Source organism: Delphinapterus leucas, chromosome 8 (assembly GCF_059928025.1).
Source record: "Delphinapterus leucas isolate spDelLeu-1000000601 "Yukka" chromosome 8, BTC_Dleu_Yukka2, whole genome shotgun sequence".
NCBI lineage: Eukaryota > Metazoa > Chordata > Mammalia > Artiodactyla > Monodontidae > Delphinapterus > Delphinapterus leucas.
In genome coordinates this window covers 82,184,423-82,201,962 of record NC_143136.1, presented here as the reverse complement: position 1 = coordinate 82,201,962, position 17,540 = coordinate 82,184,423, and the positions used below count along the sequence as shown (strand labels likewise).

Genomic DNA, 17,540 nt, shown 5'->3' with positions numbered 1-17,540 from the left:
TGAGTGCCTCCCGTCTCTTCTACCCGAACCCCCCCTCCCCCCCCCAAGCAGAGAGACCCCAGCAGCAGCAGCAGCTGATGATGAAGAGAGAGGCAGTGGCAGAGGGGGGGCACCTTTTATTTCTATTTTTAAAGGGACAGGACACTAATTTTACCCCACTTCAACCTTGAATTGAGGGGGGTGGGGGGAAGGCGGCTGAGTTCCTTCCCCCACCCTCCAGCCCTGAGACCTGAGAGGGGGATTGAGCCTGAGAGAGAAGGAGAAGGAGTTTCTTCTTCTTCAAAAATCCCCCATCCACGACTCCTACCCCCTCACCCCTCCACTAGCCTCCCTCCCGAGCCCCCTCCATCCTCCTCCTCTTTGGCCGTGAAAGGAGAGAAAGAGACCAAAAGCCTCTTAGCAACACAGACCCTTCTCTGCTGCTGCTGCTGCTGCTACTGCTGCTGCTGCTGCTGCTGCTGCTGCTGCTGCTGCTGCTACTGCTGCTGCTGCTTGGCCCTGGCTGGAGACATCTCACTACACCCGGGAGCAGCCACTTCCCCAGCTCTCCTCCTCCTTCGCCTCCTCCTCCTCCTCCACTCCCCCCCCTTTATTACCCTTTGTGTCATCCTCCACAGCTCCAGGGAAGGCACTCAAAAGTGGGGGGCAGGAAAGGTAAGTGTGTCTGTGGGGGCTTCATTGCCTTCCTCTGGCTCTGACTTTAACTCCGGGGCAACAGTAGCACCAAACCACATACGCAGTGGAGCTCCGGGGTGAGGAGGGGGTGGTGCTGGGGGGGCAGTGAAGGAGGGGTTGGAGTGGGGAGGGGTGTGTGAGGTGGGTGCCCATCCTGTCAGAGTAGGAAGGGCACTTTTTATTTTTATTTGCTGTTGTCAAAAGTGGTTTCTCTCCTCTAGCTAACATCTGATTGTGTCTTGCTCCAGTGGGGGAGAATACAAAAACAACCCCCTCCTTCCTCCAATGAGGCGCCAGGGAAAGAGACAGAAAGAGGCACACTTTCTAGATGTCACTTTAAAAAAAGCATTTGGAGAGCTTTTTTCCTTTTTCCCTAGGAAAAGCTCCACTGCATTTGTTTCTGAGTGGGAAAATGTCGGGATCTGGATTGTATCGGAACTGCTTATCCATTTGTAGACCTGAGTGTTTTACCCGTTTTGGTTCTGTGTGATTTGGATATTGACTTCAGTGTTGGAACAGACTTGATTGGTTTTTGCTTTCTGGGTTTAATTTTCCTTTTTTTCGTTTTGTCTGACTTGCATAGAAAATTTCAAATTTTTGGTTGATAGAGGCCTTTGGTTAGGTTTTGACTTGTATTATTGCTTTTTTTGTTAAGTGTTTGTTTCATATATCAGCATATAAAGTTCAAAGCTTAAAATGCTTTAAGTTTTAATACCACTGGTATTGTTTCTCCCTATATACGTTCCTGGTATTTATTTTACATAAGATGAAAATATTACCTGTTTCATAATTAATCTGGGTATTTTTCTAATCTTTGTAACTTGTCTGAACAAGTAATCCCCATTGAAAACTTTTATGTTGTTCTGGCTTCATAGAAGGCCAAACCTCTCCATCAATAGTTTGCTGGATTGGTACCACTTTCAGTTTTAACTGAATTATTTATTTACTGTTGTAAATTGAGATGAGTTTTTCATCTCTTGGGGGTACTGAACCAAACTGCTCACTATATGTGAAAGGAGACAAATTTCTAAAATATGTTTTCATGAGTCAAAGAAATCATGATGTTGTAGTTAGAATATGCATTGTAGTGAGATATTAATTGAAAGATAAATCTAAATTTAGTTTTATAGAGTAACAGCCTTGATAAAAGTATTCTTCATTTTTACTTGGTATGTTCTTAGTGAATGGTTTTCAAATTCAGTACTGTATTTGATTTCAGAAATGCTAGAAAGTATATTTCTGATGTAGGCCTTTTACTAGGGCTTACATTGCAAAGTGGAATTTTGTTTCATATGTACATTTCTTTATCCTTTCCTTAAAGATGGATGCACACATTCACACACACACATTCCCTCTCACTCTCTCTCTCTCTCTCTCTCTCTCTCTCTCTCACACACACACACACACACACACACACACCCTATTTTGAAACTGCATTGGTATCTCTGATCCCATAATTTATGTCAGCAAAAAATATTCTGCTGTAAAGTAGCAATTTTGTGATCAGACTGGCAATGTGAAAACAGCAATTTGATCAACTAGAAAGGATTGAAGAAAAATAAATCTAGAAGGATATTTGACATAAATATTAGAAAGACATGATAATACTTTTAATTTTTTGTTTTCTTGATGGTAAAGCCAAAACACAATATACTTACATTTTACTGACAGAAGAGCATTGCATATGTAGAAACTTGTTCTGTAAAATTTTAATTACCAACTGTGTGCAAAAGTAGACATTTACACACGGGGGGAAAAAAACTGTGTAGCAGTAAACAACATGGTCCTATTTCCCTCCTTTCTGTTATAAATTTGAACAATTACTTACCTTCCTCTGAGGTGTAATTGGTGCACTTAAGCAGAAATCTGTGCCAAGTTCAAGTTTGTCTCCCAATAATACTATTCCAGGTCCACGTAGGATTTCTTGTCCCCACCTTAATACCTCAGGAACCTTAACATAAAAGATGGAAAGTAGAACTTAGTGAAGAAATCACTTAAGTAAAGCGAACTGTGTAGGTAACTGGGGTGGTAATTTCCTAGTAGGCAGCTGAGTGAAAATTTACAGCTTGATTATAATACCTTTACTTCCTTTCTGTTTTCCTTTGAAAACATTTCTTATCCACCACCCCCCAGGGTAACCCTATATGGTGTGAAGATTCCAGACCTCCTCTAAGTTGGATAATGACTTACCTTTAGGAGTCTGTTTATTTTCATTATGGCTTATTTTTTAAGTATTAAGATATATTTTAGAATTGTAATTTTCACCTTGGTGATATATTGGAGATCACTTTATCCAACTCTTCATTTTCCATATTGCTGAAGTTCAGAGAGTTTGAGGAACTTGTGCATAGTTCCAAGGTCTGTAAGTGGATACACATGGACCAGAGAACTCTGGTCTCTTGACATTCACTGTGCTACACTACCTCATATTCTTTTGTCAGGAATGAAACTTGTGCACAGTTCTGTGTATGGCACTTAAGGGTTTTATATGGGGGCCTATACTAAGAATATTAAGGCAAATAGCTCTAAAGCCATAATTTTGTCCATTTATAATTCAGTAATTTGTTGTTGATTTTTTAGGAGATACTGATTTCCCTCATCTTGGATTATTACTATTTTGAGAATTATTTCAGCTTTCCCTAATGCTTATTTTTCCCCCGCACTTCCAATTAATCAATGAATACCCTTCTTACTCTTGTATTAAAGATTTATATAGATATAGATATATATAAAGAATGCGTATTGTATTATAAATGTTTACTTGTGATTCATGCTTTATGAACTGCTTAAGTAAGACTAAAGATTTTTTTCTTGTTAATATTTATATACCTTACAGCACAGTGTCCGGTACACAGTAGGCCCTACTGCTTGTTTGTCATAATTGTTATTAGAGTTAGGCATATTTGAATTTCTTGACTCTCAGATGTAGAATTTCTTCCTTTTCTTCCATTTTCCTTTCCTTCCTGCTACAATTTATTCACTACCACGAATATTTTTTTTCTTTATCTTAAGTGTGGTTCTCACTTTTTCTAATAGCCAATTTAAATCCTGTTAACAAATAGTACTCATAAAAAGTGAAAACATATTCTGTACAGGATGCAATTTGACAAAAGTGATTTATTTTAAATAAGAGATGATTAAAAAAACTCCAATTAAGAATGTACTAGCAAATGTTCAGGATACATTTAAATTTTATTTCATTGAGTAACTGGTACAATAGGTTACTGGAATGATTAGGCTGCTTTTACTATCTCTATAAGGCAACTGATACTTAGGTGACATGTTTCCCTGACTTTGCTTTTTCGGTCCTTACCCAGACAATTATCAACTTTCCAGTTTTCTATGGATATGAACATTTATTGCTAGTCATCAGTGGGACCCCAGGAGGTCAGCCAGAAGGCCTATGTCCAGCTTATGTACTTTTGCAAACTTGTCTGTATTTTGAATGTATGTGCAAAACAGATTGTACTTAATTATTCATTAAACATTTTTTGAGCATCTACTGTATGTCAGGCACTCTGCTAGGCATCTGAGAAACAATGCCTACAAGTCCCTACAATTTAATGTGAAGACATACCTTAATTGTATTCCACAGGCGAATTGGTCATACCTTTATTTGATGTCTCTGCCTAAATAAATTTTATTAACTAAATGGATACTGTTAGGTGGAAAAATGCATGTTTAAAAAGTTTTCATCAGTAAATTTAAAAGTATACTAGAGAGAAAGAGATTTCCTGAATTTCCTTTGCTCTTATATACCTCTTAGAATAATATTGATTCACAATTTTTAAAAAGGAGGGGATCCCCTGCTGGTACATTATCTTGTGAAGGTATATAGACTTCTGAGGGTCAGTCAATTCTGATCTCTGTTACATTCATTCTTAACTTTCTATATTAGTAATAATTATACTTACCGATTATTATGAGTGCCTAGCACTGTGATAAATATTATCAATCTCAGTCAGCCCTTACAGTGATCCTGTTAACTTTGTAACATTGTCCCCATGTTATAAATGAAGAAACCTGTTACTGACAAAAAAGGGATTTTTCATGTGGCAGCAAAATATTCCATCATAGTAAATTCATGACACTTTCTAATTAAAAACAGTCACAATAAAGAGTTTTTATCAGTCAGTAAGTATGCTGGTAAACATTAGTAAAATTATGGCCCCAATAGCTTATTGACAGAGCAATGGAAAATTTCTAAAAATTTATAAGGACAGGAAAACAAACCAAAAAATCCAGTCCTTTATCAGGAACATAGATGCAGACCAGTGTGCAACTTGAAATAAAATATACATAAAGTCAGTCTTCTCTTTGTATGGCAAAAATGACATTTAGGCCTTCTACGTATTGAACTTCCTTTGTCTTGCATGGAGTTAAATTTAGCATCTTGTTTCATGAAGTTTGGAGGTTCCAACAATTTGTGACCCAGTGAATATTTACTATAAAAATTTTTATATAACTGTTGATAATGGAAAGCCTGTAAATAAAGGGGAGTTTATATTGCCTAATGTTTTGATGTGTATATATACATACTTTCTGGACCTTCTATCTTACAATATTTTCATAATTATTACATCAAGTATATATGATTAAGTTTAATGTACTCTTTTTAGTATTGCTTAAAGTCAAATTTTTTTAGTATAAGAATGGACAACTTGTTGGATTCTCTAGATGCCTAAATTATTATATAGTTGTTCTTTAAAGCAGCTACTGAATTAAGATACTTTTTGATCCAGCTAATCAGAGTTGATTTTTAACATCCTTTGCTTTTAGGAGAAAAGGGTAATTTTTTAAAATTCTATTTTATTAATCGAGTAACTTCCATATCCATCCTAAGTAATGCAATTCATCCTGTATGCTTACATTGACTCTATTATCCTATAAATGTTACACCAAAGCATTATGACCTGTAGAGTTTGGAAATATTTTTAAATGCTAAAGAACTGTTCTGTGTCATCTATTATTCTTCAGAAAGGAATGTTTATAACATGTGATTTCTTGTTTTTAAACCGATCTGAATAATTGGTGGGATTGAATAAGTCTGTGATCCTAAATAATCTCCTTAGATAACCTAAAGGTAATTCAGTTAAAAGTAGAGATTCTAACTCTTAAGCATCTCTGTTTGAGGTATTTCTATATCATGTAAGATTTTAGAAGTTGGAATGACTCAGTATAACTCTTCAGAGAGACAAGGTGCAAGCCAGGCCTAACATATATTAGGGTATATCTTCTAATGTAGCTAGACATAACAGAAAAGAAAATCACTAATGATATCTTACCTGGTGAAAAGCATATACTTCATTCAGAGTTGGTTGTGAGTAATTCTGATTTGAGTCCTTATTTCACTTGACCTATATAACCTTTTCTTAGAGAAGTTGTAATTAAATTCTGTGATTTTTCCATGTATTCAAAGCTATTGTTTTCTATACACCCAGTTCAGAAGTGTCTACTAATCTGTTTACCACAAATTAACTTAATCCATACATTCTTAATATTACTAGTATCTAAAAATAATAATCTAGGCTCACTGGTGTTGGGGGAGGGAAGTATTCCACTTTCAACAAAAGAAAGTATTGATTTTCAAATAGCTTCTTTACTTGGGATATACTGATCTAAAAAATAGCTGCTATGTAAAGTAAAAAGGATTTTTATTTATTTGGAAAGTAAATATAAAATTTACCATTACTGAATGTTAAGCGACATCAAAATATTTAGGAAATCAATTACTTGTTCCAGTAATGACAGAAATTTAGAGGCTGTTTTTTTAGCATTATTCTAAAATCATTTTCCTTCTTCCACATTTGTCACACAGGAGTTTGTGCTGAAGGATTTCTTGGCCATTTTAGAGACTGTAATCTAGTTAAAAGGTTTGTTTATGCTTCCCATCTCTGTTCTGCTGATGGTATTAGAATGCAGGCCAGAGCCAGACATCTAACTGTTTATAACATTCAAACTTCAATTAAAGCTACAGTGTTCTGTTCACTATATATCAGAAAGCTCTTACCAGATGCAAATACCGCCAGTAATAATGGCAATGATTTTGTGTAGCCATAGGCTTTCCTAAATCATGCCACTCCTTATGAATTCCTTTTTCTTATTTAGGAAGTATTAACATTTAATTATTTCATAGAAGTCTAAAAATGAAGCTTTTTTCATTCTAGAATTAGTATAGCATTTCCTTCAACAATCGTTTTTGATAATAAAACCTAGCAGCTTATATTATTGCATAGCTTATTAAAATGATCCAGTTTAGCTTTTTTAACATTAGTAAATTCTTAGTTAAGTGTCAGTTTGCTATCCAATTGATTTGACTCCTGTTTCTAGTTTGAAGAATATAACAATATTTTGTCTATTAGAAAACAAAAGCAGCAATCACATTACTACAGTATTTTTATATGTATGAGAGGGGACTAGATCCACATAATACATATTTTAATTTAATCTTATGTTGCCTTTCTGGTCTGCTGCTCATACTGTTTGTGGTTTCTATGTTTAAGTACATTGATAAACTGTTTTTAAAATTTTTTAAGCTGTTAAGAATTATCTGAAAATATTTTTTCAGCAGCTTCTCTGTTGTACAGTTTACCTCAGTGAGTCAGAAAATGAATTGTGTATGTGTCTAATTTTTCTAATTAGTAGGCAAATTTCCTGTCTTACATTGCTTTTGCTTTTTATAAAACTAAATTTTAGTTTTTATTAATTTTAGACCTTGATTTATTAAATGTATATATTCTTTATGTATATACATATATTTTTTATTAAAATATAAATTTAAAGGAGATTTAAACATTTCAGGAATGATGAAAAATTATATTAAATTGAATGAAAACTTGCTAAAATGCTTTTAATTAAGAAACATTACAGTGGAAAAAGCTGTATTTCTCATTTTCCTTGGCACTGAAAGTAATGATCCTTTTATTTTGGGATTATTATAGGGTAGAAAGTTAGGAAAGACTACCTGTGGTATCTAAAGATAAGCGCTAACAACAACCATGCAAAATTTGACTTGTAGGCTAAAAACCTGGAAGGATCTGTAAGATAAGCCAAGTTGAAACCAAGTCACAAAATAATGTGCACAGTATGATCCCATTTGTGTGAAAAAAAATACATACAGGTTAATATACATACAACATATAAGAATATATATATTTACATACATATAGTATAATTTTGTATATCTGCATATATATTTATAAAATTAAAAATTGTGTAAAGTATATGCCTTATATTTTTGTAAATACGTTAAGAAATGGTCTGGAAAATACGTACCAAATTGTATCCTTAGTTTATAGAAAGTATGTATGTGGGATGCTGGAAGGTTGAAGAACTCTTCCTGTTTTGCATACTTTAGTATTACTGGGATTTTTTTTTTTTTTAAGAATAAGCTCATATCCATGTAGTAATTTTATAATGGAAAAATATACTTACGTATTCAGAAAAAGAATGACCCAGGAAAATTGCAGTCCTAGCCCCTAATTGTCACATTAATATATCTCTTGACTACCTTGAAGAGAATTTATTGGCCAACAATCATCATAGCTTGATACAGAATAAAGTCTGTTAGACTGATCTAATCTAACAGGGTGAAAAGCCTAGTCACTTGAGGCACGAACAATGGATGTAATCTATCCTGATTTTTAAATATTTTGCTTCTTATTGCAAAATGCATTTCTCACTATCTTGGGAAAATATCCAGTGGTGAGGACTGTCAGTCTTAAAGTGGTAGACAGTAAATTAGTTTCAGTCTGAGATAAGATACAATGTATGGGCCTAAGATAGACTTTTGTTATTTTAATCAGTGATCCAAATTATTGTATGCTCATTCAGCATACAGATGGCATAGTCACTTAACATTTTTATGATGTTTTCCGTATTTAGATACTGGTTTGAATAAAGACAAAAATAAAACAGGAGCTTTTAAGATTAAGTCCTTTTTTTTTTTAAGTGACTGAAACTTGTACTTGAAAAACACTTCAGGAGCCTTTGTAAAATAACATCAAACTCAGTATGTAAACATGCAGAGTAAAGAAGCAATTAGAATTCTGTAGAGTTAATCACAGTGGCCTTCCTGGGAGGACATGAGTTAATCAGAGTTTAGGTAGAGGAGAGGTGCTAGGTTGGCACAGAAGAGAGTAATTCAAGTAAAGACAAAGCTTCCAATGGGATAAGGGGTTGGGGACGCTTATTTTTACTAGTTTGAAAGCTAGGATTAAAATTCAGAATAACCCGATAAGTTAGGAAAGTGATTAGAAATAATATACTTTGCATTTATGTTTCTAAAATTTTATTTCGCAGAATGCAGGTCAGAAAAGGAATAGGGGACAAAATAACTTGCATAAAAAATAAGACAATGAATAGTTGTTTGCAATTATGACTGGAAAATCCGTCAGAGTCTGAAGCAAGTGTATTGTGAATATGCGTTGGAAATGAAACACTATAGTTAAAATAGGAAAATTTTATCCAAGGATACTTTCTTTTTCCCTTCATAATTAAAATTCATACTCAGGTTGGTCCCTAGGATCAGTAGTAAATAGTACACAATTGAAACTATAAATCTTATATATAAATAAATTCTAAAAATAACAAAAAGATACAGCTTACTTTTTCTCCATTTACTTTATAAGGTTTATGTGCATTTAATTTGTTTCCAGCTGGCCCCATCATGTAACTTACCATCCCACCTACCCCCTACCACTATGTACTGAACTTTTTTTTTCTGAAAAATGGGAAGTTTCACAAGTTCTATAAAATATGACTCTGTATTTTGTTTCATCCAAAAAGTCATGAAATATTTTCTTTTAAATCTATGTAGGGGTCATTGACTTTGTGTTTATCTTTTTTTTTTTTTAATCAGTAGTTAGTCAGTCTTCCTTCAACAAATGTAGGTTGACACCTGTTACGTGCTCACTGGAATCGTGAGGAAAAATAGACATGGATCTTGCTCTTCTAAACTGAAGTCCTAGAAATAGGGAAGGATAGTAATCAAATCATATAAATAAATGCAAGTTGAAACTGTTTCATTTGCTGTAGAGAGGTACATGGTATTTATTTTAATATGAGGCCTTTTAGGAGGATAATTAATCAATTAGTGGGACCAAGGGAAGCTTTTGTTTTGTTTTGAGAAAGTTTAGTTAGCTGAAATTTTGATGAATTTGAGTTAACTTGATCAAGAGAGAGAAAAAAGTTTTGTGGACGGAAGGAACAGTATGTACAAAGATCCTGATGGGGGGATGGGGAGCATAGTACCTAATATTAAATGAAGGTCAGAGTGACAGAAGCTAAGAACTAGAGAGTGTATGGTAAGAAGTGATGCTAAGGAGTTATGTAGAAGCCAAATTGCAGTATGTTGTAGGCCAAGATTTTCTTAGCTTTAGGGTTACTATTTAAACTTAGACTAATATTCTTTATACTCAACACAAAAGCTTACTACCACAGTTGACCCTTGAACAGCTTGGGGGTTAGGGATGCCAACCCTTCAAGCAGTCAAAAACCTGAGTATAATTTATAGTTGGTCTCATTATCTGCGGTTCCTCCCTATGGGAGGATTCAACCAATCGCAGATCGTGTAGTACTGTAGTATTTACTATTGAAGAAAATCTGTGTATAAGTGGACCCACATGGTTGAAACCCCTGTTGTTCAAGAGTCAACTGTACTTATGAAAGGGTTGTTAAGGAGTTCATTTTTATTTCAGTTTAAAACTCATAACGCTTTTTCCCGTAGAATCATTGTTGTAGTGGTCAGGTCTCCTAAAACCCCTTTAACAATGGAAAGTAGTGAATATTATGTTGTGCCCTAAACATACCTAGCTGGAAGTTAGAAAAGAAAAGCAAAAAAGGGGATTACATTGATGTCTGTATGTGCTCAAGAGAATGTCCTGGGTGTGATTGACTACGTTTGAATAATGAAGAAAAAGAATATGTCTGCAAGTATACCAGGCTGCTGTAAGAGATCATAGGAAATGATTGTCACATTCAGTTGGACAACTTGAGAGGACCCTCAACTGGCACCTGAATATGAAACAGTGTCATGTCTGGAGCGTACCAAGACAGAGAAAGTAGAAGACATCACATTCACAAATTGTTCCAATCTTGACATATTTGTGTCAACATATTGGAACACAAAATTTTTTTAACTTCTTTTAAGAAAAGCAGAATTGCAAAATGGTAACAATAGAATGCCAACTTCATTTTGGTTTTTTTTAGAGTAATTCATACAGTCAGAAGTAGTTATAAATTACTAAGTTATGTTAACTATTTCAGGCCTCTGTGTTAGCCTTGAAAATATTGATGTATCTCCCTTGGAGTAGTACTTTTAAAGACAAAGTTAAAGAAATTTAACTTTTGATTCTTATTTTCCATTTAACTTAGAACATTGTCAATAAGATATTTTCATTTCTTGTACATTTTAAGCCTCTTTGAACACCAGTTTCTGTCTGTATTAGTAAACAATCTAATTAATAACTAAAACTTCAAGAAATGCCCCAAGTATTAAGAACATTATAAAAAGATGGATAAGTTACTTGAATTTTATTAAGACCAAAATATCACAAAATGTGTTAAATTATAAGAAAAAGGCAAAATATATGCAAGCATTTGCTGAATAGACAGAGTACATCACATTACTCTTGGTTGATGAATTCTGCCAATGCATCATCCTTCATCAGGTGATCTTGAACTTTGTGGCATTCTCAGGTATGACTTTTAAAAGATTAATATCTAAAATTAAGAACTACAGAATTGAGTTTAGTGTTTATTTACTTATGTATTTGATTTTTTACTTATTTATAAAACATTCTAAATGAGACAGTATCACTAGCATTGCTTTATTTTACTACAGTGTCTAGTAAACTACTGATGATTCATAGACCATAAGTATTTGGGAAGCTCATTAGTGTTTGAAAAGACAGTTCACTAAATGTAACTAATAACTCTAAGAGGTCATCATACCTTCTAAACAGAATTGAAGAATCAGTCACTTGGGAATTATTCCGTGATTGATGTGTTCCCTCTGTTTTACAGCTTTCTACTTGTCTGTCTGTCAAAGTATATTCCAGAGATCCCTAGTTCTGTGATAAGTTAATAGGCATGATCCCTCTACCTCCAGGAAGGTTTCTTCATCAAAGTTTAGAAAACATGATTGAAGAATGCTGAATAGGATTGTTTTACTGCAGTAGTAATCACTCACATTTATTGAGTGCTTACTTTGTGCCACTAACTGTGCTAAGCATTTTACATACATTATCTTATTTAATCTTAACAAACAGAAAAAACATTCCGAGGAACACACTTAAGGAAGTATTTCCTCACAGCTTGTATGCACCTGTGCAAGAACTTCTGTTAAGAATGTAAAAGTGAGACAAATACCATTTTCTGTTGTTAAAATCCTACAACTTTGGGAAAGAAAGGTTATGAAATTTATCCTTAAAATTAAATGTTGAACTTAATAGTATGTTTCTATACTCTTCTAACCACTATATTCACAGATGATCAGTGGTAACCATTATACTCTTTTTATAAATAGGGAACAACCTTTATAGTTTCAGAGACATGCCTAGGTTTAAACACGGGCTGCATATACTGACTACTGTAGTATTCAACCTTTGGTGAGCTGTTACGGTTCTGAACTTTAGTTTATCTGTAAAATTAGTATAGTGATGCATTTCTCACAGAGTTGTGACTATTAGATGATAGAGTACTGAGTGCATATGAATTCCTAGCATGTTGTGGACATTTACTAAAACTTGGCTTCCTTTCCTTTTCCTTCTCTGCTTCTTCTATTAGTAGTCATGTTTTAGAATCTTTGTGAAATTATATATACATTAAATTTTTAAATTGTTTACCTTTTTAAAAAAATAAATCTGTTACTCCTAAAACTACTTGTAAGACTTTCCTGAAATTCTACAAATGAGGGCTTGATTTACTCCGTCTTTTTGCTATTCTGTACTTTGCTAATAAAATGGGCACCTATAAATGTTGTTGAACTCAGATATTAGAGAAATTTGAATAAATGGTCACAATTCATTAATGTAGGTATTCTACTGGTAGCTTAAGCTGTGCTTTTGGTAATTCTTAGTAAGTGAAGTAGTATTAAATTATTTCCTTTTTTTTGGCCTTAATTACCCCACATTAAACAGGCAATATTGCAAAAAGGTTAAGAGCCTGGACTCTAGACCACCCTGAGGTGGGCACAATTATTACACGTGTTTTACTGATGAGGAAATTGAGGCACAGAATGGCACATAGTTAAGTGGTAGAGATTTGAATATATATATATATATATATATATCACCTTTAAAAATACCTCGAATTTCCTGAGTGCCATAAAAGTGTTAACTGTTAATAGTGATTATATGTATTATTTGTATATTGTAATATAGAAAAAATTGTGACTAACATTTTTTAAACGTTTTATTTTATATTAGAGTATAGTTGATTAACAATGTTGTGTTAGTTTCAGGTATACAACAAAGTTATTCAGTTATACATATACATATATCTATTCTTTTCCAAATTCTTTTTTTTTTTTTTTGCGGTACGCGGGCCTCTCACTGTTGTGGCCTCTCCCGTTGCAGAGCACAGGCTCCGGACGCACAGGCTCAGTGGCCATGGCTCACGGGCCCAGCCGCTCCGCGGCATGTGGGATCTTCCCGGACCAGGGCACGAACCCGTGTGCCCTGCATGGGCAGGCAGACTCTCAACCACTGCGCCACCAGGGAGGCCCTCAAATTCTTTTCCCAATTAGGTTGTTACATAATATTGAGCAAAGTTCCCTATGCTATTTTGTAGGTCCTTGTTGGTTATCCATTTTAAATATAGTAGTGTGTACATGTCAATCCCAAACTCCCTATCCCTCCCCACTTCCCTTCCCCCCCACCTCCCCCCACCCCGTAACCTTAAGTTTGTTCTTCAAGTCTGTGAGTCTGTTTCTGTTTCGTAAATAAGTTCATTTGTATCACATATAAGCAATATCATACAATATTTCTCTTTCTCTGTCTGACTGACTTAATATGACATTCTCTAGGTCCATCCATGTTGCTGCAAATGGCATTATTTCATTCTTTTTAATGGTGACTAATATGTTTTGGTAAGAGTCTAATTTGGTAATTTTTCATTTGGCAGAATAAAACAAATTCAGTTTAATTTACAGTTCCTTGAAAAGTGTATGAGACTTTTATGTAGCATTTTTATTTGACAAATTCTTTACATTATTTTTTACTTCTTAATCTTATCATTGAGAGATAGAGGGAAAAAAATCCCTACTGTTTCCCATAAAGAAACTGAGACATAAAGAAAGTTTAGGACCTTTTAAAGCATGGCAGTATTTAAAGTCAGTAGAAAGACTAAAATTAGAATTCAGAATATTCCATGTGCCAGTATGTTGAGCCACACATCTCTGTTCAAACAACAAGCTTATTAGTTGGCAAACTAAATGTTAAAGGTATATTATTTTGTTCGTCAAAACTTTCACTGGCTTGTGTCTCCTTTGGTTGTGTCCTCTTACTTAAGGTTGATTGAATGGAAAGATGGTATGAAAAAACAAATTTTGTCATAACTGGGATTAGACTAATTAAAGCTAAGTGGTGGCCTATGTATCCCTCAGGACATGTAACAGTTGAGTATCTTTTTTTAGTTATCAACTGGCTTCCCCTCCACCCCCATCCCCCCACCCTCACCACCCCTGTTTGATAAGCTAGGTGGAAAACTTCTCTCCTATTTCTCATAGTATCAGGAAGTACTGTAGTACTATCGCCTCAATGTGCTTTTCTGAGCCACCTAAAAAACTTAACCATCATTCTTATTTAGTTTCTGTGAAAAGTGATTCCAAGTTTCAAAGAATAAATTATTGTACAATGAACTTTTGAAAACCATTAGGATTATAAGAACAGTTTCTGTTTTTTAGAAAGATATATTAGAAAGACATTTTAAATAGATGTTTGTTTTTTTCTCGTTTAGAATATTGCATAGTGTCTATAATTCATCAATTTAAGAAAGTGATGAACAGTTCGGTTGGGATCCAGAAAATAATAAATGGTGATGACCAGAAAACTCAAAACCATCTCTTTAAGAGAGAATTGTAGATGGTTGATTAGACAAATAAGTAATAGAAGACTGTCTAATAGTTGCTTAGGAGGTATTTCATGTAAAATAATTTATTATGAATTTTCTCTTTAAAACTAACAAAACTTAAAATTTAGTCTAATAGTTTATGGGGACCTCCACTTAAATGGGGGACCTCCACTTAAATGCAACTTTTATTATAGAAAACTGAATAAAGATAACTCTTTATGTGTTTAAAATAGCAAGGTATTGACTCAAAGACACAGTGTCCGTACTATTTTCCGCATGGAGTAATGTTTAAATTTTAAACAAGTTTTGCAGAATGTTTGCTCTCTCCATATCTCTCTCTCTTTCTTCTCTCTCTTTCTGGTGTTTTCATATATTCATTCTGCCAGTTATTAGGGGCATAGACTCAGGGGGATCCTAATCACCTAATAACCCAGTTTGAAAATTTAAATTATTTTGTGAGTCCTGATGTGATTAAACTACTTTAAGTTTCTAGAAAAAATATCGTTATGTTTTAAATAATCGTTTTTAAAGTTATGGCTTATGAAAAGGATTATTCTCTTTAAATGAGAATGTTGTGGACACTTTAGAATATTATTAAGACTACCATCAGCTGCTAAGGGACATCAAATCCTGACTCAAGAAAATAGTAATATTTTCATAAGCAGGAATTTTTTTCAAAGAGAGAAAAGATGTACATTATTATCTATGTATTCATATTATAGATGCAGTTAGGTAAAGAGAGTCCTAGGATACAAGAAGAATCTCAGGTTTTTCATAGTGGTATAGAGAAGCATAAATATTCATTCAGTTTGTTCTACACACGTTCAACTACTTGCTGTGAGCCAGATATTCAGCAATAAATAAGACAGGTAGGGATCATGGAGCTTAAGAGTGATCAGCTATACAAAGAACAGTTCTTTCAGGTAGCTAGAGAATGAAGATATAAGTTGAGTTGTAAGACAGACCTTTCTAGGTAATAATAATAAATACATGTAATTTTCAGCCTCTTAATTTTATTGATGAAGAAATAGAGACCCAGAAAAGGTAAATGATTTATATCCAGGGTCATATAGCAAGTGGTATATTTAAGACCAAGGTCCCCTGCCTCCTAGTATACTTATATTTGCCACTTGGGTTAAAACAGGAAGTGAAAAGAGAAGAAAATAAGACAAAGTGCCTAGAAATGTGGACCAGCCACTTCGACTTGAATGTAATTAATATACTGTGAGGAATTGTACTTTTTAAACTTATTTCTACATGTTTGTTTTCATTTTATTTGAATTTTTAAAAATTTCTTTTTGTTATCCTTTAACATTTACTGAATGATCTTTCATTTTTGCTAAGTCCATATTTGTACAAAATTTTTAGAAGGGAGCTCTGTGCCCATGGAAGACACCTATGTTGATGCCATGGTTCCTGAAGCTCTTGTCTGTTGGAACTTTTCAGGGGTGTATGTTTCTTTTTCTCAGTGAAGAAAGTTGTTTCCTTTAATTATCTTGAATTTACTTAGCTACAGCATACTTGTTGCTGAAGAAAAAAGAGAAAAGTAGGGGATGGTGGAAGATTAAAGTCACAAGCTTTTCTGGGATGGTTTTGATCTAACACTGGTTTGAAATTCTGTTACTATAGGCTAATTCTGGTTATGTCTGATAAGAAAATACTTTGTAATAAATTATTAAAGGGTATTCCAATCACATATAATGTTTTGACTAAACTAATAGATATAAGGATTTGTAAGAAATTTATATGATTTCATCTTCGTTTCCATTATAATTTTTGTATTTCACTTTCAGTGTTACTGTTTAATTCCTTTAAGTTAACAAGTAGTTTGAATTTTGTTTTTTGTGTTTTTTTTAAAGGATATTAGGTAGGAAAACTAGGTACACATCCTAGTAACTTACTTTGACTTAGGGACAGCAAAGCACAATTACAGGATCACAGTTTGAGAAGTAAATAAACTGAAAGTTGAGTCTGCAAAGCTAGACATAGTAACAACAGGAAACATCCCATCTACAATGCATATGGCAAAGGAGAAAGATGGTGCAACAGACTACAGACAAAAATAATAACTGGGAGTTAAAAATGCATATTCTGCTTTACAACCTTAGATCTGTCATCTCAGAAAAAATAATACTGTATCATTCTTCCAGATATAATATGATATGGACATACTTTATAAGAAAAATTATTTTTCTTTGAGTATCTCACTACATATTTATACATTATTTATAGTTAGGGTATAATGTCTTCTGTATGTTTTAAGCTTTACTATTTTTCTGGTATATATCTATGGTTTTGTCTCTTAGGGACACATACTATTTTCACTTTATTGTTGTGCCAAATTTTAAGAAATTTGTTACATGAAAAATTGAACATACAAAGGCTGTAAAGTAAACGGTGAAAAGGTTTCACTGAAGAATTCCTTTAAATAGAAAGCTCTTCTAATGTACTGAAGTGTTTAAAAAATCATTTCCTACCCTTGGCTAAGAGAAACACAAGGAAACTCAGTGCTGAAATGTCAGAAGCCACTGCTGCTTGAATAGTAATCAGAAATGAGGATAAAGCATTTCTGAAATTTTAATCATAAACTAATGAAAAAGTGTTCTGCATATAGAAACTCCATTTGCATCTAACTTCTGAATATATTCATTTTATCAAGTAAGTTACTATTGTATATTGTGTAATTTTATTATCTTTGAAATTAGTTTGTAGAGTCTATATGAAAATAATATATGGAGTAAGGAGTTTTTATATGTAAAAAAGACATTATTATAGGAGTATCAATTGAGCTA

General features: G+C 33.7%; 2 protein-coding genes across 14 annotated transcripts in view; one reads left to right on the top strand and one right to left on the bottom strand.

The window, feature by feature from the left end:
* ORC4 (origin recognition complex subunit 4) overlaps positions 1 to 530 on the bottom strand; it is a 123,441-nt gene extending 122,911 nt beyond the window's left edge. For 2 of the 3 annotated variants that reach the window (XM_089916854.1, XM_089916852.1), the window contains exon 1: positions 411 to 529. The gene's annotated coding sequence lies outside the window, so the exon portion shown is untranslated. Of the gene's footprint in view, positions 1 to 410 lie in introns of all 3 variants that reach the window. The other variant, XM_089916856.1, reaches the window with a different exon arrangement.
* Positions 1 to 17,540, top strand: part of MBD5 (methyl-CpG binding domain protein 5) — a 413,679-nt gene that overhangs the window by 94 nt on the left and 396,045 nt on the right. For 4 of the 11 annotated variants that reach the window (XM_089916847.1, XM_089916845.1, XM_089916843.1 and 1 more), the window contains exon 2: positions 618 to 654. The gene's annotated coding sequence lies outside the window, so the exon portion shown is untranslated. Of the gene's footprint in view, positions 1 to 12 lie in introns of those variants that run through there. The other 7 variants (XM_089916837.1, XM_089916851.1, XM_089916839.1 and 4 more) reach the window with 2 other exon arrangements.